Here is a 27,201-nt window from a genome sequence, read left to right on the forward strand (position 1 = left end):
TGCTGCAGTCATCAAAAGTCCTTTCTTGTTAAAACTAAGCACAAAACTAAACATATAACTTCTCCTCCAGTTTCACTGGACAGAAGTAGTTTATTAATAATGGCTTAAAGTCTTGTACACGACACTGACCCTTTTTATCAGGTGGTTTCTGGTAAGAGAAAAGGGGATTCTTATTTTCCTGACGAGATTCAAAAAAATGAATTTGGACAGGAATGTGTTGGGACTGACACAGGATTTTCTCCTCAGAATTCTGATTTAGACTCAGTGGAGCACATGTTATCTGAATCTCCCTGTCAAAAATTCTCCAAGACTGTTTACAGAATGGGCCAGTGTTTTCCATGGGAGAACACATAGGTCTCTTACTCCCTTAGAAAACACAATGGTATGTTACAACTGGAGTTCCCAAAATCTCCTGCCAGGATGTATTTGTCACAGCCTGTGATTTCCCTGATAGCCGGCCTGCTGCACTTGAGAAAAGCAGATAGAATGTACACAGTTTCTCAGTCTTTCAAATTTCTATGCACTTACTCAGATCTGACCCAGCATAACTTTAGTCAATCCAGGTGCTGCCAAGCATTTTGTTTATTCTAATCCTTCCCCCTTTGACAAGGATGGTAAAAACAATTGATTTTGAATTGTCATGCTCCAATGTTAAAGTTTATTCTGACTAATTGTGAAAGAACAAGGAATGTTTTATATGGAGTTACTTCCTGTAAGGGTCATAGGTTCATATGTGTTTACTAGGCTAATGACCACAAGGGCCTTTTTAAGTCTAGCTATGCATCCCAAATCACTGATAAGTTCTGCTACCCTTGATAAGTGTAAGCATGGGCCTGGGAGATGAACCATTTGCAGGTTACCTGTGTCCATTAGAGACATAGGTGGCAAACCCAGGAATGAATTTCCAGTTTCCCATCCAATTGTCCAAGTTGCACTTGAATTGGGTTAGGGAGGAACTCTGCTTCACAAGTATGGGGACCCTATTCCATAAACGGGGTAGCCTCTGGGATACATACCTCTCTGTCCAGCAGGTCCCATTTATATCATAGGCAAGGTTTGTGTTTAGAATGGGTAATTCTTGTGCTATTTGTTTTGTGGATATGCAGGAGGTCCATCAGAGTGGGATCTGACAATGCCCTATATGCCAGGCATAGATCTCCCCTCAAAAGCCTGTAGGAGACAAAACACAGGGATAGGGCCTTGAGGCAGTCTGCATAGGACATATTACTTATGCCCTGTATTCTTTTAGTGAGAAACCTCTGTGGACGTTCCAATTGCTGGATATGCCTTGTTGTCTTTTTTGTGTTGCTACGTTTCCTCTATTTTGTGTGTCACTATTAGTTGTTTAAAGTGTGTTTATGACTCTGTAGACACTATATTCAAGGCTGTTGTCACTGGTAGTGTGTTGAGGAGGTTTGTCTGGCTGCATTCTTAGAGCCTCCCAGAGGATGTAAAAAATGAGATTTTAGGTTCACCTTTGGATAGAGATTTAGGTTTTGGGCACTCTCCCCAGGACCACTTCAAGTTGTTACAGAAAATACCACAGTGATGTGGTACTTAAACAAGAGAAAACCAGGACTTACCCATATACAGACTAGAAATTGTAGTGTGTGATATTGCTTTATAGCACAATCTCACTCTACAGGTTTCCTACATTCTGTCACAGCAAAATTGTGTGGCAGACAAGCTGAGCAGAACAAAGGCAGACTTTCATGAATGGAAACTAGATCAGGGTATCTTCCACAAATTTATCCATCTGTGGGGAGTTGCTCAAGAAGACCCTTTTGCTTCCTCTCTCCAGAATAGGCTGGAAAAAGACAGATGCATTTTCTTTTCTTTTCCTTGGATAGGAGCATTTCTATATGTTTTTCCCACCCTTTTCACTGATATCCAGAGTATTTTTGAAAAGTCAGAAGGACTCCAAAAACCATTGTGGTGACTCCCTTCTAGCCCAGCCAACAGTCGTTCTTCCTTCTTTTGGAACTGGCAAGGGGTAATTACCACAAGTGTCCACATAGACTGGATCTGCTCACACAAGAACATTTTATACATTTCAGCATGTCTGCCTATGGATCCTTCTATTGCTAGACAATTCCATGTCAAAATGTTTTTGAAAGGGGTATTACATAAGAGACCTACAATAAAACCGGTGACTGTGCCTTGGGATCATAATTTTGTGTTAGAGAAGTTAACACTTGATCCATTTGAACCAGCTCATCTTGCTATCTTAAGGTTATTAACATGGAAAACAGTTTGACTGGTTGCTCTGAGCTCTGCAAGAACAGCCTCTGAGTTGCAAGCATTTATGGAGGCTCAGCCTGATCTCGTTATCTCATTTTCCAGTGAGACAGGTTGTCTTTGAGAACTACTCCTTCATTTCTGCCTACAGTAGTATCTGAGTTCACTTTAAGCAAAAGCATTCATTTCCCCATTTTCTTCCCTGAACCCCAAAATGAGGGAGAAAGAATACTTCATAGCTTTATACCTTGCATGTCCACAGGCACTCAGATACTATCTTGACAGACCTAAATCTTTCAGAACTTCTGATCATTTGTTCATTTCTTGTGATGGTAAGAAGAAGGAACACATGTCAAAGCAGATCATTTCCAATGAATACATTTTGTTGTTCCCACCACAGCAAAACTATTCCAGGCAGGGTCAAGGCAATTTCTTCCAGGCTTTTGGCCTCATCTATAACTTTTTGAGAGGGGTGGACTCTAGAAGTATTCTAGAAGCAGCCCCTATTCCTCTATACATAGTGTTACAAAGCACTACAAGCTGAATTCCTTCTCCAAGTCTAAGATAGTCTTTGTTAGGACAATTTTCCAGGGGTTCCTGGACCCTTCTCCTTTCACCTCTCAGTTTTTCTAAGCTGTGGTAATTTACTCATATAGTTTGGGCTATTGCAGCGGTGATCAATATGAAGAAAATAGTACAGATGTGCAAACAAATTTATCATCGCAGTAGATGATCGAATGATCACTGCTGCAATAGCCACTGCTCCCCTCCACTCCCTTGTTTGTTGGTGTGATTTTTATGCCAGAGTATGGACATTTATTTTTAGTTATTCCTAGCAATGTCCTCTCAGGGCTTAACCTCCCTCACTCAGTTGGAATGAAAACTCTGAATCACTTGTCAGCCAAACCTGTCATTTTACTGCTCAAGCTGACTAATGGTTTATAGCTAAGGCTACTGCAACAGTGATCATTCAAACATTTTTCTGTTACAGTAAGTTTGCTTACACAACTGTACTTTCACCTTGTACATGTAGTCACTAGGCAGCAAACTCAATCTGAAGGTAAAAGTCACAGGAGATTATGGGAAAAGTTGTGGGATCCCAAGGATCTGGTGCATTACCAATTGGATCCAAAGCGCGTTTCTCTACCCATCTGTCATATCAGAGAGACTTGGATGAAAAGGATCCAGCATTAGGTAAGTACATAACTTCCATATGTGTCACTACATGGGGACCAGCATTAGGTAAGTACATAACCTCAATATGTGTCATCACATGGGGAAAGTATGGGAGTAATGTTCTGCAAGAGCTTGAGACTAGGAAGACTAGCAGAATGCTGGATTGGATCCAGCAAGCATCTCATTACCCAATAGCCATATTGGACTGACTAGGATGAAGAGGAGCCAGCATTATGGTAATTACAATAACTTCCCTTTCAACAGCACTGAACCTAGCACTGTGAACTATACTGTCACATTTAGTTTCATAGGAAAATGCACACTTCATACTTTAGTCCTAAAAGGAGACAATTCATATTTTCAGCATTGTATCTTTAACTGATAACTATTCTTCTGAAGTTGATAGCTTATTTGATGTCTTGAAGTCACCCTGCACTATCCATTTTCTTTTATTACTATCAAAAGCTCTTTTACACTTGTCTGCTGCAAAATATTTGTAATATTTTTGCTTTACTGTTGCCAGTAGGTTCAAGCCAAAGAACTTAAATATTCTTTAAATCATGCATCCTCATATTTCTCGTTTATCTGTATCAAAAGTCGTTATGAAATTTTATTGCTTGTACCTTAGGGTTTATATCAGTCCCTGACCAAAAGTTACTTAAGTTTGTCATTCTCCTTGAAACTGATTTCTTCTATGTCCATGTATGTTTTCAGTCCCCCTCCTAGCAAGTGTGATGATAGGACTTTCACACAATCTGTTCAGTATTAGTTCTGCCTGATAGAACAGAACTTGCAAGCCACAAATCTGACTCCAAGTTGTCATCCTCCTTTGTTAGTTTCCTAAGCATCACAGTCCTGGTTCTGACAGCTCCGTTAGCCATCATAACTAATAGTTGCTAAAAAAGAACTGACCTTTGGTCAGTCCCCGCCTGTGATTCCATAGTTTTATTTAATAGCCCTTCAGCAGCTGTGGTCACCAGTTAACCATCCCAGGAATCATTATATAAGCAGTATTTTAAGATCATTAAAAGTCGGACATGTTTAGTGATTCAGTATCTGTAGTAAGTAAATCAAACTCCTAGGCAGCAACAGCAGCAGCAATAACAGTGTATGTACTTCAGTAGCCCAAAATGTCTGCAAGGTCAGTACAGAGAACACCACATGAGCTTTACAATGGTTTGACGTGGATGCTAAATGCAGAATCTGTTTCATATCTTCCTATGGCAGTGTAGTAAACACCACTGCCATTCTTTAAAGCATGCAAAGTGGCCAGTGCCCACCCATTCATGAGCAGTCAGACCTCCTCCTTTATACCTCCATCCACAGAACCATGAATAAAAGAATGACCCCAGCTATCTCTGCCAAATGTACTATAAACAATACTCTCAATCAAGTTTATTCCCATAACTTTAAATCCGTTAACAGAGTTTTCAGTGTTAGGTCCTTGTGTGGTCTCAATTAACAGCTTAAGAAACAATGCCTAATACCTCATCTATCACCTTCTCTGCTTTTTGTTTCTATTTCCCCTCTCAATACTCATTCTGGAAAACCAGTCCATGTGTCCACAACCCTGTCCATACTTTTGCCAAGCAAGAGAGGTCCTTAGACAACCTGCTTTCCCTCCTTTCTCCCTTCTTCAGTTCAGGACCACCAATTCACATTTTCCAGACATGACCTTGTGTACGCTGCGGTGCCCAGAATGGCACTGATGGGATTGGAATTACAACACAGCAGACCACACTTCATACCGGATGTGTACAAAACAGAGCAAACAGTTGTTTGGATCCAGTCCATTGCTCCAAACAGGTCTGATGGCCACCTGATGGATGGTCTCCTGAGTCATGCCACTGGTGCCCAACAGGTCAGAATAAAAAAAATAGGTAGGGAGCACAATAATCTAATTCACTAATCAAATGCAATGTGACCTCAAGGGCATGTAGGGAATGTCAAACTGAACAACAGAATAACGTTAACCATTTTGGAAGAGTGTTGCAAACACCAACTGATGTCCATCAGCTATCCAGTAAAACACCAGGAAGAGGGAAACAGCATCCTCATTAAACAGACTGAATAGGAAAAAGGAGAAAAGGTGGAAAAGAATTTAGGAAGCATAGACTCTTCATACATTACTATCCTGTTCCACTAGACAATAGGAAAGGAAAGCCAGTAAATCAGAAGCTAATGAAAATCTACAAAATTTTGCACCATGTGACCTCAGGACCTCAAGGTGAAATAATACAACTCTTTACTGAATATAACCCCCTAAAACAAATGCGCAAGAAATAACTAGTTTATTCCTACAGTTCATAAAGCCTATAAGGATAATAAAACAGCAAATAGCTAAAAGGTAGCACATCAAAGTCTACCTTTCAAAACAAGAAAAAAGCTGTCAAGACAAAAAAATGGGAAAAAAAACTGAAGAGAGTTAATAAAAGTCTTCATGGCTTACCAAGTGCAGTCTAAGAAGAAACCTAAAAGATGAAGCAATTATTTGCCTTGTGAGCTGTCCTCTAACCTGAAGAGATCCAGAGACCAGGGATGGGGAGGAAGAGTCCAAAGATAAGTAGCCATCAAAGAACACTACTCACCTCCAAGGGTACACCTGATGGCAGCAACTGGGAAAGTGGGGAAGACGGGGGAAAAACAACAAAGAAATACAGTTAATTACATAGGACATCGGGGTTTGCCAAATACAATCAGAAGAAGGAGAATACAGTAAAAAGTTAGAGAGGATGTGGGAGACATTGTTATATTACAAGGAATAACTCTGAAAATCAGAGGTGGTGAGAACATGCTGTGTTATGACTATCCAAAGGGGGAAATGGACAACAAGGCAGGAGGAGGAAAGAGAGGAGCAACAAATGTATTTCACAGAGGGCTTCAGAGAACCACAGAGAAATGATAAAAAGCCGATAGGAAGATAGATAATCTGGCAAGGAAGGATGGAAGGTGCATGCTGGAAAATAGGAAACATATGCACCAAACAGAGATACATGAGGATTCTACAAGAACCTTTTTGCTAACTGGGCACAGACAAGAAGAGACAGAGACAATGGGGAGACTTCAATGTTACCACAGAACCAAAAAAAGGCAAGCTGTAGAAAAGGAAGTAATATAACAAAAAGATGAGATAAGAACTTGTCCAAGGAATGAAGGAGGTGGTGTGGTCAGCCATATGGAGGAAAGACACCTGATACACATTCACAAGAAACACTTTAGTATAGCCAAATAGATTAGACAGATTCTTAGGAAAGGAAAACCTAATGGAAATAATCAAAGAGATCCAAATACAGGAGAGATATATATCAGATCTTGCAGCAGTGAAACTTAAGGCAAGTATGCCGAAACAAAAAGCAGTGTGAAGGGTTGGCTAGCTATAAATGGAAGGAGACAGAGGACAGTCAGACACTGCAATGACTAATAAGGCTATCAATACAAGACAATACAAAAGTCAGGGGCAAACTGGAAGAGGATTGATGGTAAGGGGCAAGGTCATTGTCAGGGGAAAAACAGATAAGTGAAGAAGGAAAGAAGGGTTGTGATTAAGGAGCCAGAGAAAGAGAGTTTGAGATGGTAAAGAAGGGAGCAAGAGGAAACAAAAATAGAATGGAAGCAGTGCACAGTATAGAAAAAACAATAAGAATGGAATTAAAGAGTAAAAGTATATTACAGAATGAGACATTCAATAACGGTACTGGAGACACTGCTGGCATATCTCTCAACCATACAAATGTTCGCAGAATGTCCAGATTTTTGCCTCATATTTTTGATGTGTTCCTCCTAAAATCTGTACCCTTCTGGCAAATAGCTGATGATTGAAGTAACTAAATAATGACAAATATTTGAGTTTAAGACTTCACATCTTCAGAAAATTCATGCTAATGCAAAACCTATTATTCTGTCAACTTTCTAAATTTGTAAGAGTATTATTTAAAATCTGTCCCTATTTGTCTCCCCATCATTTTAGGCTTCGTCCACATTTTTTGCTCTAAGAGGTTAAGAGGTATGACTGCTTGTAAGTAATGGGGGAGTGAGAATGACTCAGCCAGACAAGAAGAAGGAGAGAGAGAGAGAGAGAGAGAGAGAGAGAGAGAGAGAGAATAGTACGAAGGATAAGGGGAGGAGATTAAGAATAGTTAAAAACACGAGCTAAACAGGGAATGATTTAAGGAATACTACTGGAAAATTTACAAAGAAAAGGAAGGAGCAGAAGTCTCAGAATAAAACTAGTGAAAGAATGTAGAGGGCTTCATACTGGAAGATGAACAAAGAGACAAGCTGAATGCAAAGGTGACAAGGGATGAGATAAGGAAAGCTGTTTACAAGATGAAGGAAAGCAAAGCTGGAGGGCCAGGTGTATTTCCCCTAGAGTTCTACAATTGGAAGGGGAGGAAATGTGAAAAATATTGGCAAAGGTATTGTCAGGAAGACGGTCTGAAGTATTAACAAAACGTAATGCATGCAGAATAAAGTGCTTTTGTGGAGGGAAGGAAGGCAGAAAACAAACTGGTTAGACTTGATAGAATTTATGCACATGGGGGAACTAAAGCAGGAAGGGAAAGGTGGGAGTGTGCTCTTTAACCTGCAGATGACCTTTGTTATATTGTGGGAATTCCTATGGAAAACACTACAGCAAGGGGGGGGGGGGGCAGACAAGGGTGCCCACTATCCCCGGCCTGTTCACTCTTCAGATCAAGGAGCTGACAGTGGAAGTCAGACACAATTTAGCAATGCTTCAAAAAGGAAAGAATCAAACTTTTGTGTTATACACAGATTACTGCATGTTAATGTCAGAGGATGTGGATACAGCAATGTGTACTATAAGATAGATATTCAAGATGTTCAAGGAAGTGGTGGGACTCAGGTGCAACAGCCAAAGGACAGTGATAGTAAGGTTAATAAAAGGGAAAGGGGAAGGAAAAGGAGAAATAGGTAAGATAAAAATGGTAGGGTACCATAAGTACCTAGGGCTCTATTTTGGAAAAATTGCGAGAGAGGGAAAAACTTAGAGAAAGTTGGAGAAAAGGTAAGAGATACTCCACAGGGGGGGGGGGGATTTTTACACTGATTGGTAGAATTAATGTAGCAATGATAATGATAATACCAATAATCCTCCACTTTCTATCCAACATATAAAAAGACCCCCCCAAGGGATAAAAGGCTACAACAAATCTGAAAAGACATAGAGAAGGGGGTCTGTGAAGGCAAAGAAAAAAAAAGTTAACATGGAGAAAATTAAAATAAATAGAGAATTGGGTCTGGGGGCTCCCAAATATCCCAATGCATGCACTGGCATGTAGCATCTTTCACTAGATAGAAACAGAAGGGAATGAGGTCACACAAATGAGAATAAGGGGAAGAGAGATGTGGATAAATTAACTAAAGGATACGAATAAAGCAGAACTAAAATAATTGAGATTAGTGAAGTGGCCTGAAGGGATCTTCAAATAAACTATAGGGAATGGAACGGTGGGGAACAAAGAGGAAAGAAAAATTAAGAAATCTGGAAGAGAAGTGGAATACATCAAGAGGATGATTTGGTATGAAGAGAAACAGATGGTGAAGAAAGATTTAAAACAATAGGGAGGTTAATGCAGAAGTAGAGAACACAAAAGTCCCAATTAATACAGAAGTACGCAATACTATAGTCCCAGGTAATACAGAAGTATAGAATACCAGAGTCCCAGTTAATATAGAAGTACAGAATACCACAGTCCCAGTGGTAGAACTGGTTAGTACTCAGTGAGTCCTGGAAAAAGAAAACAGAAGGTATACAAACAATGAGCAGGTAGGAAGGGAGGGCAAAAGGAGACCCTGCAAGAAACAGAAGAAGTTAAGGAGGCAAATTGTGACATCCCCACACTGGGCCAGTAACCAAGGAGCCCGAATCCTCACCACTGATACTTCCCACACTTGTAACCATATTAAAAACAGTTAGAGATTCATAAAAGGTTTAGTTAAAGCAAGGATGTTTTTTATTGTGGCACATATGTCAATATTATAAATGTCAATATTACAAATGTTTTACTGTTACACACACTTTATGTGGTAAGCAACTGTTTTTAATATGGTTACAAGTGTGGGAAGTTTGAATGAATATAAATTGTTGTATTTTCTATACAAAAAAGGCAATTGACAAGGAAATGAAGCACTGAGCACTTTAAATTTTCATTACAAGTCATTATGTTTTAATTGATTTTACACAATTGATGAAATTAATTGATTCATGTTTGTATATAAGTGGGTAGTGGCAAGGAAGATTCAGTTCTGAGGAAGTCTACATAGAGTAGATGAAAGCGCTTAACTCTTGTGTATGCTATGGACTATAGCTTTTTTTATTTTCAATAAACGCATTCTGTTTAAGAAGTGGTGTTCGGTGCTGCTACACTTGACTGAGAGCGGATACTGGTGTTATTTATTATATTGTCGACCGTTCCAGGTGCTATTCATTTTCATAGTTATAGAATGCATTGTGGTTGTCTTTGGAATCTTTGGCAATTTTATTTTCGTAACTAGCTTTGGAGGATTTAATGAGGGATATCAGCTTCTTACTGAGGCTGGTAAGGGAGGTTTTTTCCATCCTGGGATTTTCCTCTTTTCTGCAACAGTTTCTTCCTTTTGTTGTAAAGTTTGTTTATGGCAAGGGACCACCAGATTGGCTTCCTTTTTTTGGAGGAGAGCATCTTGGTTCTATTTGGGATGGCACGATTCATGCATGAGTGGATGTGCTCGTACAGTGCCTTAGTGTAGGACTCAGCAGTCGAACTTTCAGTTCCCGTCTGCATGGGTGTCATGAAGTTTGTAACTTCTGACTTGAGTAGCATGAAGTTGGCTTTGGAGAAGTTTTTTATGGTGGTTTCCTTACTGGGGGGTGGGGGTGGGATGTGGATGTTAAGGGTGATTAGCTTATGGTCTGATCTGACCAATGAGGAGATGACCATAGGTGTGGAGCATCGATTTCCCATGTTGGTAATGACCAGGTCTAGGATATTGGAGCCCCTGGTGGGGGCTTTTTCCCACAAACTCTACACCACCGGTGTACACAGTTGGGAAAATTTTACCTGACATAACTAACAAAATGTTAGGGGCTGCTGTCGCTCTCATACATCAATATGTGCAAGAGGCTGAGGGTGTTGACCATCTCACAGTGAGGAGGAGGAGAAGAGTGTACAGACCCAGGGTAACCTACCAGGGGCTACATGAGCTGGAGATAGTGGAGCGCTATAGGATGGACAGGGGCATTCTACAGCAAATTGTTGAGCTGTGCCGGACCCACCTCACACACAGAACCAACAGAGTGGAACCCATTCCAGTGGATACCAAGGTATGTGTAGGCTTAAGAATACTAGCCACAGGTACCTTCCAAAGGGCAACTGGGGATATCATGGCGATTTCACAGGTATCAGCATCCAGGGTACTCCACCAGTTCCTGGATGCCATGTCAGCACATGCCTGTGAGCACATATATTTCCTCAACACCCGTGAGGCATTGACCAGCAATATGCATCTCTTCTACCAAATAGCAGAATACCCTGAGGTAGTGGGTGCTGTAGACTGCATGCACATACACATTAAAGCACCACTCAGTGAGCGGTGTAGGGTCTACATAAACCGCAAGGGCTTCCCCTCCATCAACTGCCAAGTCATGTGTGATGCCCAGGGCATTATCTTGAATGTGTATGCTGGCAGCAGTGGAAGTTTTCATGACTCCCACATCTGGCATATGACACAGCTGTAACAGTCATTTGCCAGTGGGGACATCCCATATGGCCACCTAGTGGGGGATGCTGGCTATGCACTGGAGCCATGGCTGATGACACCCCTCAGAAATGCACACACCTGAACAAGAACTCCAAAATGAGGCACATGCACAAACCAGAATCATAACAGACAATGCGTTTAGGATGCTCAAGTAATGATTCTGCTGCCTGGACATATCCAATGGAGCCTTGCAGTACTCCCCAGCTACATGTACACAAATGCTCATAGTATGTGCCATGCTACACAATATGATCCTGCAGAAACAGCTGCAGCAGGAACAGCATGGGCCTTGCCCCATGCTGTTCCTGCTGCAGAAACAGCTGCAGCAGGAACAGCATGGGGCAAGGCCACACAGCCCCCCACCATTCCAAGGCCATCACATTCACAGAGTGACTCAGAGCAGGAACTACCTGCGCCTGCCCATGTAGGCAGATGGAGGCATGCCCAGTATGCCGAGGCCTTGGCAAAGTGGCAACGCATAGCATATACACTGACACGGTAGGGACCCAGGGAATGACACCTCTCTCTGATTTGCACATACAGTAAAAGGGATGCCAAACATGACACTACCTGTTATTTATCATGTATAGGGAGTGTACTATTTGCAGCCGACATAGTCAGCCCTCCAGCATTGTCCTCAATACTGGCCCAGACACAAGGTAAGTCACTCTTCCTATCAATTACTGAATAGAGTAGTATGTTCTGATAGTTGTATCTATGGTATGGACGTGAGCATGCAAGGGAATCTGGTGGCTGAATGGGATGGCAGCAGATAGTGGACACCTATATGGGTAGCATGAAGTCCATAACAAATACTGGTGCCAACATACTAGGCAGTACTAGATAAGGTGACAAATCCCACTGCAGTACATGTGGTGGCCCATATGTGTGCCCATAGGGCATGCACATGCATATCAGTGAGGCTCACATACCCAACACCAGCCTCAGCCAGCAGGACAGATGTAGATGACCATAAAGAAAGGCTGAGCTAAGGCCTCCAATTGATGGCAGTGGTGAACAACCCCCCTTCAGACCTACACAGACAGACGTCAACAGATCTGGCAGTTGTATGTTAGTTCTGAAGGGTAAGAAGTCTGAAACTGAAATGTAGGTCAATAAAACTGAAGATCTGTACTCTACTGATATGCCTCCAGTCTGCATGATAGGTCAGAATACAATATGAAATGGAAGCCAACAGTGTACCTGAAATACCAGTACAGTCATAGCAAATGTTTAAAGTCATCAGGTGTGTGTCCTCCTACAATCCTATGTAGAAATGCAGTAATATGTAAGTCTGAGGAGTAATATCAGTGGTGCACAGATTACCTGAGCTGGCCCAATCTTCAGGATAGATTGTTGCATGTGTACAATATGCAGGGGTCTGTGTGTTATATTATTGTGTGCTCAATATTGTCTGGAAGTGGTCAGCAAGTAGGCATGGAGGGTTGTGTCTTGGTGGCCTATGGGCAGTATTGTGGTTGAGAGGGCTATGTTCCAACAACTGCAGTGCCAACCACAATGCTTCTCAGCAATACCCATGTCAGCAGTTTTCCATACTCACTGTCCAGATGTTAATATCTGTCACCGTCTGAAAAATGGACATGCCATGAATGTGAGCCCATACATACACACAGTACACAGGTGGAAGTACCACAGACAGAGGACATAAAATGTAACTGTCAGCTGCACACAACTTTGGAATTGTACATACAGGTTAGCAGTACATTAGTTATCTGTGTAGTATGGAATACTGATGTAGTCTGGACAATCACTGGCAGACCACAAAAGGCACAGTTATGAAGTAATGAGAAACTGTCTATGTCCCCGCACAAGGCAGCATAAGGGGAATGTCCCAGGTATACCTGTGAGTCAGCTGCAAGTAGCTTCTATATCACACATGCACTCAGCTCACCCCACCATCAGCCACAGGTTTATCACAGGTCATATCCTTGCTGTTGGGAATGAGTACAGTATGACCCCACTTCTGTATGGGAATACCCACAGAATGCAGCATGCTGAAGAGGCGTCCTATGCAGGTGTGTCCCTAGCTGTAAGCAGCACCCTGCCTGCATCCAGCCCAATGGATCAATATGGACAGGAACTATTGCCATTAACACCTCACACACTTACCCTGTCACCCCAGGGGAATCCACTGGCTCACAGCCTGAGAATGTAGAAGTGACAGAATCCACTGGCCTGCATCACTACCAAATGGCCTACAGCCCTCTGTCAAAGGCCTATGCCTCACCAGAAGTGCCAGTGTATGGTATCGCATGGGGTCCCAACTAACAACCTAACACAATCAACAGAACGCAAATGCAAGGCCATGTTGACAAATCCTAGTAGCACCACCCCCATGTCCTACTGCATGAACTGTGGACTAATCCATCAATACCACAGGGATGAAGGGCCAAGTATAGGGATACTTCTCAGATATCACTTGCATAATGTTAGGAAGAGGATAGAATAACAGAGTTGGGGAGGTGTAGAAGCATAGATGTCATGGAGTGTGTGAAGTCTGAAACTCTGATGTGTGCCCATACTACCCCTGCCTGCAGACCCAGTAATGGGTGGCTACAAACCTGCTTGTAAACCACAATGTGAAGGGGAACTGACCAGATATATGAGCCCTGCCTCTAGGTAACCTGGGTGAATCTGTACAGCAGAGTTATGGCCACATCAGGATATGGCCATTCTTTTAAGTTGATATATGTACAAGAAGGGGATCCTCAGACACCATAGTACCAAGGTACTGGACCATTTACACAGACCAATCAGCAAGTGTCTGCAGCTACCTCTCCAGAATGGCAAGAGTGTGCAAGAATGTGTAGGCTGTGGACCACAATACTGGACTCAGCTTCATTCAACTTGTATTTCCCAGTAAATAACTGTGAGCAAATAATTATGTCTATCGGTAGTTGATGATGTAATACATCACAGTGTAAAAGAGTACATATGTCGGAATATGTCTGCTAGCACCAGCCATGTAACACAAGCAGCACAGACAGCAGTAGTTACAGTATCCCCCTATCTGTCACCCATTGTGACTCATATTGTCAACCTATGTACAGATATCCTTCAGAAACAGGTTACTAGCTGTAGGTGTAGAATACCAAACCCCAGACTGGAGTACAAATCTACCTGGAATGGATTCACACACTCAATACAGAAGGTCATGCTGGGCATGCTCCTACACTTAGAGAAATGAAGCTCATGTCTGACAATGCAGTGGGCTATACCTATCTGTCATTCGCAGATGTCTGTGCACACACACCAAATTGTACACCATTTATGCTTCACACACTCATTGAATAGGAATACTCACACATATCCAAGGCCAACACATTATAATATGTCAAACATACACACACAAAGATGTGGGGAAGCGAGAGACAGACAGCGACAGAGAGAATTCCATTATGAGGCCTGTCGCACCCACTACACATCCAATTGGCCGATATCACATGATGTGCTGATGTCAGTCACTGTAGACATTCCTTTTTGTAGCCTTCAGCTCTATAGTGTCTGTGGTGCTTGTGATAACTGTGTAACATAATAGTACAAATCAGTATTCATGTAGCATTTGTATACTCAGTCCTGTCAAATGTGAAGTTGTGTATGACTGAGTGTGTGTGTCTTTCAGAGGAATGATTTATGGCCCGTTCACACACACTGTACTTCCCATTGTCCATGTTAGCACTCCTGCTCATGTCAGTCATCTTGAAATAACCCCTTGGCCAAATTTTAGCCCTGTAAGCTCCATGGTGCTCGAGATAACTGTGTAATACTGTAGTATAGTAAACTAGTTAGGTAGGAGTTCTAATCCCAGACATGGGAATTGTTAAACTCTGTGTGTGTGTTTGTGTGTGTGTGTGTGTGTATGTCTGTGTGTGTGTGTGTGTGTGTGTGTGTGTGTGTGTGTGTGTGTGTGTGTGTGTGTGTGTGTGTGTGTGTGTGTGTGTGTGGTGGGTGATGAATAAGTTGAGGCCATTCACACTCACTAGACCACCCATTTCCCTACTTTAGCATGGCTGCTGATGTCAGTCACTTTGAAATAACCCTTTGGCCAAGTCTCAGCCCTGTAAGTTGTGTGGTGCTCGCGATAACTGCCTAATACTGCAGTGTAGCAAACTAATTAGGTAGGAGCTCTAATCCTGGTCTTGGCAACTGTGATAATGTGTGTGTCTTTGTGACAGAGTGTGTGTGTCTTTGCTATCACCTGATTTTGTGGACATTCACACTTAGTACACTGCCCTTACCCCTCCTTTAGCACTGCTGCTGATGTCATTCACCTTCAAATATACCTGTGGACAACTCTTTTACATATAAGGTCCATGGCACGTGTGATAACTGCTTAATACCATAGTGTAGCCAACTAGTTAGGTGGGAGTTCTAACCCTAGTCCTGTCAACTGTGATAATGTGTCTGTTTGAGTAAGAGAGTGTGTGTGTGTCTTTGTTGACACCTGATTTTGTGGACATTATCACTTCCCTTACCCCTCCTTTAGCATTGCTGCTGATGTCACTCACCTTCAAAGATACATTTGGACAGTTCTGCAACATATAAGGTTAATGGCATTTGCAATAACTGTGTAATACCGTAGTGTAGCAAACTAGTTAGTTAGGAGTTGTAATCCTGGTTCTGGCAGCTGTAATAATATGTGAGAGAATGTGTGTGTCTTTGTTGACACCTGATTTTGTGGACATTCACACTTACTACACTTCCCTTACCCCTCCTTTAGCTGCTGCTGATGTCACTCACCTTCAAAGATACCTTACAGCTATCCAACACGTAAGCTCCGTGGCTCGTGCGATAAAAGCATAACACTGTAGTAGCAATACATAGGTAGATAAGGGGTTCAAATCTCAGTACTGGCAAGTTTGAGTGTGTGTCATCAGTATCATGTGTGGTGTTAGGGTGATTGTGTAATAGCATCCATTGAGGTGTGGGTTTTGCTACATTATTATTATAAACCACTGCAAAAGAAATAGATCCAAAGATACACCATGAATAAAGCCAACATTCTGAAGATTTCTTATTACAAAAAAAATACCAACTTCTTCTAGCCACCTTGGCTGACAAAGCCTTTAACAGAGTATACTGAACCTTCAACCATTTCCTATATTTATACATCATAGCCCAATTAACACATTATTAACATCTCAAATAAAACCTTTTCTCTTAAAAACATCGCTTATAAAAACACTTCCAGTTGCATTCCTTGTTCATTCAACTTAGAATCAGTGGATTAAACTTAATAGATTCTTTTTTTCTTAGTGAAATGAACAAGGAATGCAATTGGAAGTGTTTTTTATAAGCTGTCTTTTTAAGAGAAAAGGTTTTAATTGAAATGTTAATAATGTGTTAATTGGGCTATGATGTATAAATATAGGAAATGCTTGAAGGTTCAGTATACTCTGTTAAAGGCTTTCTAAGCCGAGACCCTAGAGAAAGAAGTTGCTGTGTTTTTTGTAATAAAAAAATCTTCAGAACATTGGCTTTATTCATGGTGTGTCTTTGCTGCATTATTATATTGAGGACCTATATGTCCCAGTGTCCACATTACAAACCAACAGTTGTCCAACACTGTAGAGGTTGTTGTAGACAATCCACAGCCATAAATGTCTACTGCCATGTGCAATGACTGTGACAGTATGGATTAGTGAATAATATAGGCAACCATTATATTACCCAGAGACCACTCTCCATCCACAGATCATGCACAAACACACTTGGCTTTTTCTCTCTTACTTTCTTTCTTTCTCTCTGTCTGTCTGTCTCTCTCTCTCTCTGTAGTAGATGTGGATAAATACATATGTTTTGCATAGGCAGCAGCTTGACTTTTGTAGGTAATGCTCATGATCAGCTGATGGCCTGCGCATGAATTGGAGTCCCCCACTTGCTAATTGCATATGGAGCAACTGTGGTATCATTCCTATAGCCAATTGCATGGAAACAAACTCCTACAACTAAGCACTTCATGTGCGTGTTGGCTTTTTTCCTTCACTGTGAGCAGGACTTCATGTGGGTGTCTGACAAACAGCATCACATAGGGTAGTTGGAAATACCTCTTACAACAAACACTGTGGTGACAGGCCAGCAAACTTTAGGGGGATGTTCCAGACATGGGGACAGAATGTAAGTATTGCTGTTCTACATTTGATGTAATGTTGGTTTAACAGGGTTTGTATGCATATGGCTGTTCTGCATGATTTAAAGTCTGGCATGACAGTGTTATGTGGTTGAGAAAACTCTCACCTGTAGGGCTATCTGCAGACTGGCCAGAGTTTGGAGTCTTAGATTTGGTGTGTTACTCACACATTTTCTGTCTTTATAAATGCAGTAGGATACTCTGATGATTGCAGTCAGTAAATGGTAACATCCATGTGTGTTACTGACTTCATATCCCTCAGAAGAGATATGTCACAACAAACCCTGTTACACCAGCAATTTTCCCAGTTTATCACAGCAATATGTCAATATTGGCCATGTGTTTGTGCCTCTGTCCCCAAGTCTATCACCCTTTGTCCATATGTCATGCAGTAAGAGGTGGATATGTACAGTATATCATTATTTACTGACATCATTCTTGATGTTAAACCAGCAATATATCAGAGTGCCAGACATGTTATGTATAGAAGTCCTTATATTTGAGGACAAAACCTGGACATTCTGTTGTAGTCTGTAGAGTAGTGAGGTCTGTGTACTTATGGTGATTGCTGACAGAGTGTCAGTATAGCAGTGTATTGTGAATATGTTATTTGGCCTGTGTACAGACTGGGGTAGATATCAGAGTTCTTGGTCCTGTTTTATCTAACGTTGCACACTGCTCCAGTTTCTGGTACCCTATCAGCTTAGATGTTTGTAGGGCCAGACTGAGACATGTCCCATACTACAGTCAGGTATCAGACTACATTGTGAATTAGGCCAGTATATGTTGGGTAAGTGTGTGAGTGGAAAATATGATGATGCATTTTGTTCACACAGTCCGTATACTGTACTATTAATTAGGCTTACCATAATGTGACTGTGACTGTGTTGAGACTCGTTGTGGGTATGCACTTTCACACTAATGTCTGTTACTCCGTGCTGTTACATGCCTGTAGTGCCTGCTATATTTGCAAGTGCATGTGTAGTCCCCCATAGGAAAATTGGGTTAGGGTTGTGGCAGTCTGCCTGTAGTTTAGAGAGTGCTTGGTGACATGCATAGCAGCTCATGTATTAAACCTAATGTGATGTTATGTCCAGATATTTGTCAGATGTACTGTCGCCTGCCCACCATACATGTTGTGTATTTCTGATAAAGCAGTGGGATGCTGTGAAGATGTATGTCACTAACTAGTGGGAAGTATGTGGGATTGGGACCTCTGGTCCTCCAGTTAATATGTGTTAGGACAGATAGGAGGGTGTGATTGCATCAACTGTGTGAGCTTATCTACTCCAGTATTTGTGATCTATCCCCATGTTCATGGCTTTAAACATCCACTTTGTCAGGCTTGGTCACATCTCTTGCACTAAGGAGTTCTGTGTATACCTCTCGACTGACTAGATTGTTTCAGACTGTCCAAGTTTATTGCTCATATTTCTTCTGTATTCCACAAGATCATTACTGTGATTTGTGTGATACTTCACTATGATGATTTTATGATGTCTGTCAGTAACTGATGGTGTACATGTCAGTTTCAGAAGAGCCTTCCTTCACAACATGTATGTTGACACAACCCCTGTTACTGTAGCAACATTCTACATTTATAACTAAAATACTTACATTATGTTCCCTTGCACTAAGAGGTTGAGAGTTATGGTGCTGAGGTATGACTCCACTACATGTTATGGGCATATGTATATATATATATATATATATATATATATATATATATATATATATATATATGTATGTGTGTGTGTGTGTGTGTGTATGTGTGTGTGTATGTGTATGTACACACACACACACACATACACACATGTATATATATATATATATATATATATATATATATATATATATATATATATGCATTTGTGTATGTATATATATATATATATATATATATATATATATATATATATATATTTAGACACACACACATATCCTTATGTTTAAACATGAGTGTTGTATATACCTTCTCAGATGTATCCCACCATAATTATCTATGTGTATATTTACTGATTCAACACTATTTTCACTAACAAGTAGTAAACAATTGTAGTAGTCAAAGCAGCTGTTCACTACTATTCAGTACGTGCACTAAATGATATATTTGAAAAAGCAACAGACATTTTTATAGCTCAGATGGCTCAGTGGTTAAGTGCTGCGACTGTAGTCTAGTAGGTTCTGGGTTCAAGATCTGCAAGGACTGTTTATTTTGTTGCTAGGCAGAACAAGGACTGTTGGATACAGAGTGGTTAAAGCAGTTTTGAGTAACTTTAAGCATGTTTGTGCAGGTTTAATAGACGGTAAGCAGTGCCTAACGTATGGTTAAATGAATAAGCGCTTACACCATGTAGGCTTCACTTACCAGTGTGCAAATCTGCTTAGCATTTATATTTAAGCAATGCTTACACCTGTTAAGCATAGCTCAGCCCTGGCAACTAGTGATCACATTCCAGTCTGATAAAATAGCCGGGTAATGACATCTTTAATAAGTGTATTTAATTCCATGTGCATAACATGATTCTATGTACTATCATTACAATAGCAAGTTGTGTGAGTATACTGTATGGGAAACCTGAGTATACATGGGTAGTACCACAATCTTTTCTCTTTGTATGTGTTTCATACTTGGGTAGTATCCCAGGTTATATGCAGTTACACTTGCATGTATTGTATCATCATGTTACTACCTTTAACAGTGCTTTTCCAAGTAAGAATAGATTGCAGATTGTAGTACTGGAACCATACACCCCTGCATGCAAAGCTGGACTCTGAGTACTGACTATTGTGTTATTGGTGCTTTAGCTGTATTTCTTTAAGTATCTCCTATTGGATATTGATATTGACTGTATACTACTATGTTTTTAGGACATGTCATTGAGGACTGCTGTCATGTAGTAATGGCATACCTATCAGTTTCATGTCTATCTGTCAAAACATTCATCCTAATGGATAACCTGTTGACTAGCTACTTTCTGTCTGTCCTCTGTACAGATGTGCAGATGTGCAGATGTCAGGTATTCATCCTGGCTGATTACAGGCAATCTCTGATTGACACTGACATGTCTGCACAGCTGTGTTATGAATGCCATGGCTAGGAAACCCCACTCTGCATGCACCACATGCCATGGATACCTCAACTAGACTACCACAGTCAACAGAGCATGTTTGGGTTCAGGTCCCTAACCTAGACACTGGCCATGTTATGCAATATATGTTGCATACATGTCAATTGGAGCACATCACTGGCCCTCTTCAAGAGAAAACCAGATGAGTGGATGTTGAATTTAACTGTCACCCTGGGGATCACTAAAGTGGCATCAGTTGATAGATGGCCTGCTGACAAATGTCAGGTGGCATGATACCAGTGCACTCACATGCCCTGCTCATCTCATTTCTCCATGGACATTAGCCTGGTACCAACATAGGAACACCTGCACCTATGGACCTCAGTACTGAGAAATGTGTCTGTGTGCATTTCTGAGTATAACAGTGTTTGTGTGTTTGTAAACTTGTAGTTAAAATACTTTGAGGGCCTTCTCACCCACTACACCCCTCATTGCTATACTTAGAAAGGGCTGCTGCTGTAATTCACATTAAATGCACCTTGTGGCACTCTTCACCCTATTGGCTACCTGGAGCTTGCAGTACTGGCATATCACTGTTCTACAAGTGGGTAGGTAGGCATGGGTTAACCTCTGAGTCCTGGAGAATGTGTGTATGTGTGTGTGTGTGTATATGTGTGTGCAATTGTGTGTGAGTGTGCATATTTGTAGGAGACAGTGTTCTGAGGCCACATTCCCCAAATACACTAAATCTTGCCATACATTATAAGGGATGGTGATGTTGCTGACATTATGAGAGTCATGACAAAACCCTCACCCTACTATCCCTGTGGCATGTGCAATAAATGCATATCCCTGTAGTAGCAATAATTAGATAGACAAGGGTTTGTATTGTAGTCCTAGTCAATGTGTGATTGTGAGTATGTCAGAGCATTATTATGGGTTTCGGTGAGTACAATATCCAATGTGTGGTGGGGGTGCTGGGTATACTGTCTTTACACCATGGTATCTCCAGTACATGTGCCAAGGTCCACTGTATTAGGACCGCTTTCACCATCAACCATACAGGTAACTGATGACACTATCGAGCCCAGTGATGCATGTGCTGTGTGCAAAAACTCTGTAGTCAGCACTGCTAAACCCAGGTCGGTCAAATGTGTCTATGATTGTATGTGTTTGTCAGTGTTTATATGACAGTATGTTATACTATGTATTGTCTATTAACACCCAATACATCCCCCATTACCATGCTGTGCAAGGCCTGGTGATGTTGTTCACTTTACAGGAAGCTCGGGACACACCTCTCCCTACAAGTTCTGTGGTGTGTGTAATTAAGGCCAAACACATTAGTAGCAATAAGTACCTAGGTAGGGGTACTACTCTCAGTGTTGCCAAGTAAGTGTGTGTGTGTGTATGTGAAGGGATAAACTTCAATTTGCAGAACATATATTTCCCAGGAGATCATTTGTCCGAGAACTAACTGGCAAAAGGTAACATTTCAAAGCAATCATCTTGTGGAAATTCATTCCATCAAAACTAGCAGTGGATGTGTAAATGCCCTCTTCCCAAGTGTACAGCTGTACAGTGATACTGGAGTTGATATATATAGTTGGGTGTGGTTGTTGTGGGCACAGATATCCACATTGAGGTTATTGTGCATATCCACCTGCTTAGTGTACTGTTATTCTGTACAGTTTATGTTAAAAGGTTAAGTAGTTGTTAATCAGACTATGGGCCACACTGCCCAGGACACATGCACCTCCTACACTACCACACCATGTTTACCAACTCCAGGATACCTACACCAGGTACTTACAGGAACTGGTGAACTGATTGCCAACTTTGAACTGATGAACATTGGTGACATTTTGGTGAAATTACTGATATTTGGACTGGTGATGTCTTGGTGGATGAAGTGCCAATTTGATGTGAAATTCAAAATGATAATTGTTTAGTGAAAGCTCTGTGTGTGTGAATGTCACACAAAATTGAACATGTGGTGTGTTATTATCAACAAATACTGTTGGTGACAGTAACATAGCCCATGACATCTGCATGTACACTTAGCCTTGTCACCACCCACATCAGCATCAGCACAATATACCCAGCCACCCACAGACCTATATACCATGTGGTATACAGACCTCATACTATACATCACCAGTACTGTGTTTCAAACACACACCTGTATCAACACATCACCACAGTCCACACATACGAAAGGACTACAGACCAACATCCTCCTGACACATAGACACCTACAACATAAACACCTATAACACATGGAGACCACAATCATGGCTGACCACACAGTACCAATGTAAATAACAGACAAATATTACATGGCTGGACCAATATCATGCTGACAGCTGAACATTCATATACTACAGCAACACATTTACTTACATTCACCCATGATATCTGCTATATATTCCATGTGTCATAATCCCTGCAGCAAGGATGACATAGATGTAAATACATTCACCCTGTGTGTCAAGGCCATGATAGCATGACAGGGTATGGTGTGGAGTTGAGAGTGTGGTAGGGCTGAGCCAGTTGGTTGACATCATGTGTGTTGGTGTGGGTTTTGTGGGGATGGGAGGTGGCCTTGGTGTGTGTAGGGATATGTGTCAGCTAGTGGGTGTGTTAGTGATGGTAGTGAGTGTGTATGTGTGTAGTTCTGCCATGTGGTGCCCTGTTGGACTGCTACAGGTGTACAGTGGCTGCAGTACATGGCAGGGGTGCCACCCTGTGCCTCCAGCCATGGGCATGGTGCTGGACGGTTAGGACCTGTGCTGCAGCAACAGGGTGTGCTATGCCCAAGCAGCCCACCTGATGACAGGATCCCTGTGTGGTATCCCTGATCCCTGTCATGTTGTCCTACTGTGCATGTGCTGGTGTATGTGTGGTGTGTTGTGCACCTTGCTGGTGCTTGCTGCAGTGCTGATGCTCACACTGGGGTGCATGTCCCTATGCAGTGACCATGCTGCCTGCACCTGTTTGTGGTGTTGCTGACTGACCAGGCTACTCCTTGGCCACTGCACTACTCCACCACATGCACAGACCACCACACACACCAAGATTCCATGGCATCCTCCCACCCATCATGCAACCATGACTCCCACTGAAAGTAACGGAAAGCATCAAGATCATACAAGATCACACATACAACAACCAGAAAAGTAGTCCCCTGCAGCCTCAGACTATCTCTGGTGTAACATTCACCTCATGCCTGTGCCTGTGCCTAGCCCAAAACCCAATCGTCTGGTGACTGCTCTGCACATCTGCCAGGAGCATCTGCCTGTGGCACCCTCTGCTGGTGTGGGACTCACTGGTCATCTGTACAGCTGCTACTGTACAGAAATATATACTCTTCACCACCCCATCACCCACACACCACCATCCCACTGTACCTCATCTATGGGGTGATGGGGTGGGGATGGGGTATGTGATCATGACGGGGGTGTGGGTGGGGGGGGTGGGGTGGATAATGGGGTGTTCAGCAATATGGCACATATGACTGTGCCTCATTATGCCTCCCCTATGCCCTATGCTCATTGCCACTGCCTGTATCTGTTTCTACACTGACATTAGTTCTGACCCACCCCTGAAGGACCACCCCACCCCACCACCTATGAGGGGCAGACAAGAAATGTAAATTAAGACCCGTACACACACACACACACACACACACACACACACACACACACACACACACACACACACACACACACACACACACACACACACACACACACACACACACACACACACACACACACACACACACACACACTTACAAGTGAGGTGGCACAAAGATATTACACAGACCTTTCTTTACCCAACAATCAACATGCATGACATATGGCACTCAACAGCATGCACTGCAGCCATACTCAATCCTTATTACCAATATTATACATCTCTGTGGTACATGAGTTGTGTTAGTAGGTGATTCCCCTTCCCCTGGAACACATTGCACCCATGTACACAGTATTGCTGTGCACCTGTACAACACACTGGCATGTACTGTGCACCATACCTCTCAAGTGTACACACCATTGCTGAATGTGTATATGAGTGGCAGTTATATTTGCTCTGTTGCTGACAACCTCTATGTGTTTGTCTGACACATACCTGGGATGATATGACTGATATCAATAATTAATGCTTGATCTTTGATTTGCAGATCTCCTCATCAGCAGTGCATGTATGTGCAATAAAATTGGGTTAAAATCAGTTAGTTGAAACTTCAGCAGTTTGAACACCATATGTTCGAACTGTGAAGTTCAAAAACTGATCATCGTGAAGCAGCAGATTACCAAATTCTTTCCCAGGGAAAGAATTAGGTTGGCCGTTTCTGCGGCTTCCCTATTTTCAGCACTGTGGTGGAAAGTTACAGGTCGGGTTCAGGTAAGTGTGCGATTGTGCAGACATTAGGGTTAGGGCACGGGTTAGATGAATTAGGGTTAGGCGCAGGTGAGGTGGGTGTGCGATAGTGACAGACTTTAGGGTTAGGGCAGGATAGGTGAGTTAGTGTTAGGGCGCGGGTCAGGTGAGTGTGTGATACTGATGGACCTTAGGGTTAGGGTTTGGGTTAAGGTAAGTGGATAGATCGTAGTGTATGTACAGTTTAGTGTAGGGTTAGATGTAGGATTTTAAGTGTATGTGTGTGGATTGCTGTTTTTTTGCTGTGCTTGTGTTAGTGTGTGTGTTTCTTGGAACAGCGATTTTTTTCCCTGGGAAAAAAAAAATGCTGTTCTAAGCCTTTGATGGTTTTGAACTTCGAGGTTAGAAGTTCGGACATATGGTGTTCAAACTTCTGCTGTTTCATCAAAGTGATATAGACCCATAAAATCTGGTTACACTGACAACCTTCAAAGCTTAACGTGGATATGAGGAGCGTACACACCCTTGTTGACATGCCATCCTCTTCTATGATATGCAGTGGGGCCACAATACTGCATTTGTTAAAATTACACACACCTGATATGTGACATATGACCTGTGCAATCCAATGCAGTATCAAACAAATGTGTTAGTCATGCAAATGCTGAATGAGATGTATACAATATGTGGGTTGTATAAGTGTGCACACCCTTAACATGATGGTTTGTTGAAGCACCTGTTAAGTGAACTACAGCAGTCACTGTTCCTGGAAGGGGTATACTAGCACAGCCCATCTCCACTTGCCATTATTTGGTCACTCTGCCCTACAAAGGTCCCCCAACTCTGCCAGATTGCATGGTCAGCTCCTGTGCACAACCCTTGGAGGTCACACAGTGGCTTCACTATTGCTGTAGAGTCTGGGTTATCTCTGGCACAATTCATAACCTTGACTGTGTTCAGATACAGTCATTCTTAGCTAGCCTTGGATGTATGCTTTGGTTCACTGTTATGTTTCAAGCTGACACCACTCCCCATCCTCAGCCTTATTGCAGATGCCTGACAACTATGGGTGACACATGAGGTTTATCTTGCAGTGTTCTAAATTCCAAACACCATATCTACTGGCCTAGTTTCAGCTAATGACCAGCAACCCTAAAGGTGTACACTGGCACCAGCAAGCTAAAAATTGGGGATGGTGGCCCTGAGGTGGAGTGAGGTGTTGCTTGTTCATACACACATAGATGACTGTCTGCACTGTTTGCCATGGTATATGCAATGGTGAGGTAAGGCTACTTTTCCCACTCTTGAGTGTTGCCTTTTGGATATGAGATCCATTTCATGGTTTGTAAAATGTGTGCAAGCCATGGCTGCCTCTGTTGCAGGTGAGTGGGCAAATGTCATGGACATACTTCTTGGACAGCAGGAGTGTGGTTGATGTGCATATCCCCCTATACAAATGTTGTGGACAGGGTACCACTGTTCCCACCTATCCTCTCTGATGCAGGTTGTCTATATCCATGGCATGTTTGTATGAGGTGTGCTTTGCCCCCTGTACAGGTTGACTTGTGTTACTGCCTCTGAGACTGCATACATATGTGGAGACATGGTTCCAATTGACCTTTGTGGTTTGGATATGTCTGATTTCTAGTCATAGTCAGCCGTACAGGAAGTCACCTGTGAACTTACATGCTTGCTCAGATAGAGGTGCACTTGCTTCCAAGTTGTAGTGTGCACCTATGTGTCCCTGTAGAACCACTATAGCAACCTGTTATGTGCTTTGTGTCTTGCTGCTGTCCACCAAGGGGGATTACTCTATCATTGGTGGAGGCTGGTTGTACAGGTCAGGTACTGCTGATTCCATATAGCTACATTGGATATAAAGTGTACACACCCCTATTATAATGCATGGTAGTTATGCAATTGAAACATGACCCCACAAAAGCACATGTCAACACAATCCCCACCTGTGATGTGACCTATAGACTGCTCAGTTTAATAGGGAACATAACCTCTCTTGTGAAAACATATGGGAATTAATACTCAGTACAGTAAGCCAGTTGAATGTGTGTGCACACCCTTACACTGATATGTTGTGTAAACATCTGCTGAGATGATTACAGCATCCATCTGTCTTGATTTGTACTCTAACATCATATCACATCTTCACTTTGTAATGGTTGCTCACCTTCTATGAAACAGCTTTGTTTCTTTTCCAATAGAATTGTACAGGTTATGGGTCATATTTGAGGTGAGAAACATTTTGACATGACTTCCTGTGGTCTTATTGGCATACAGCACGCAGACCTGGCATTCCAACAGGGGTGTGTACACTTTGATATCCAGTGTATTTGGGTATTGATATAGCTGTTAGTGGTAGGCATGGACAGTGGGTCATAACACAGTTGTACATTTCTCTGA

This window comes from Protopterus annectens, chromosome 7.part0, assembly GCF_019279795.1.
Source record: "Protopterus annectens isolate FY-2018-M chromosome 7.part0, PAN1.0, whole genome shotgun sequence".
NCBI lineage: Eukaryota > Metazoa > Chordata > Ceratodontiformes > Protopteridae > Protopterus > Protopterus annectens.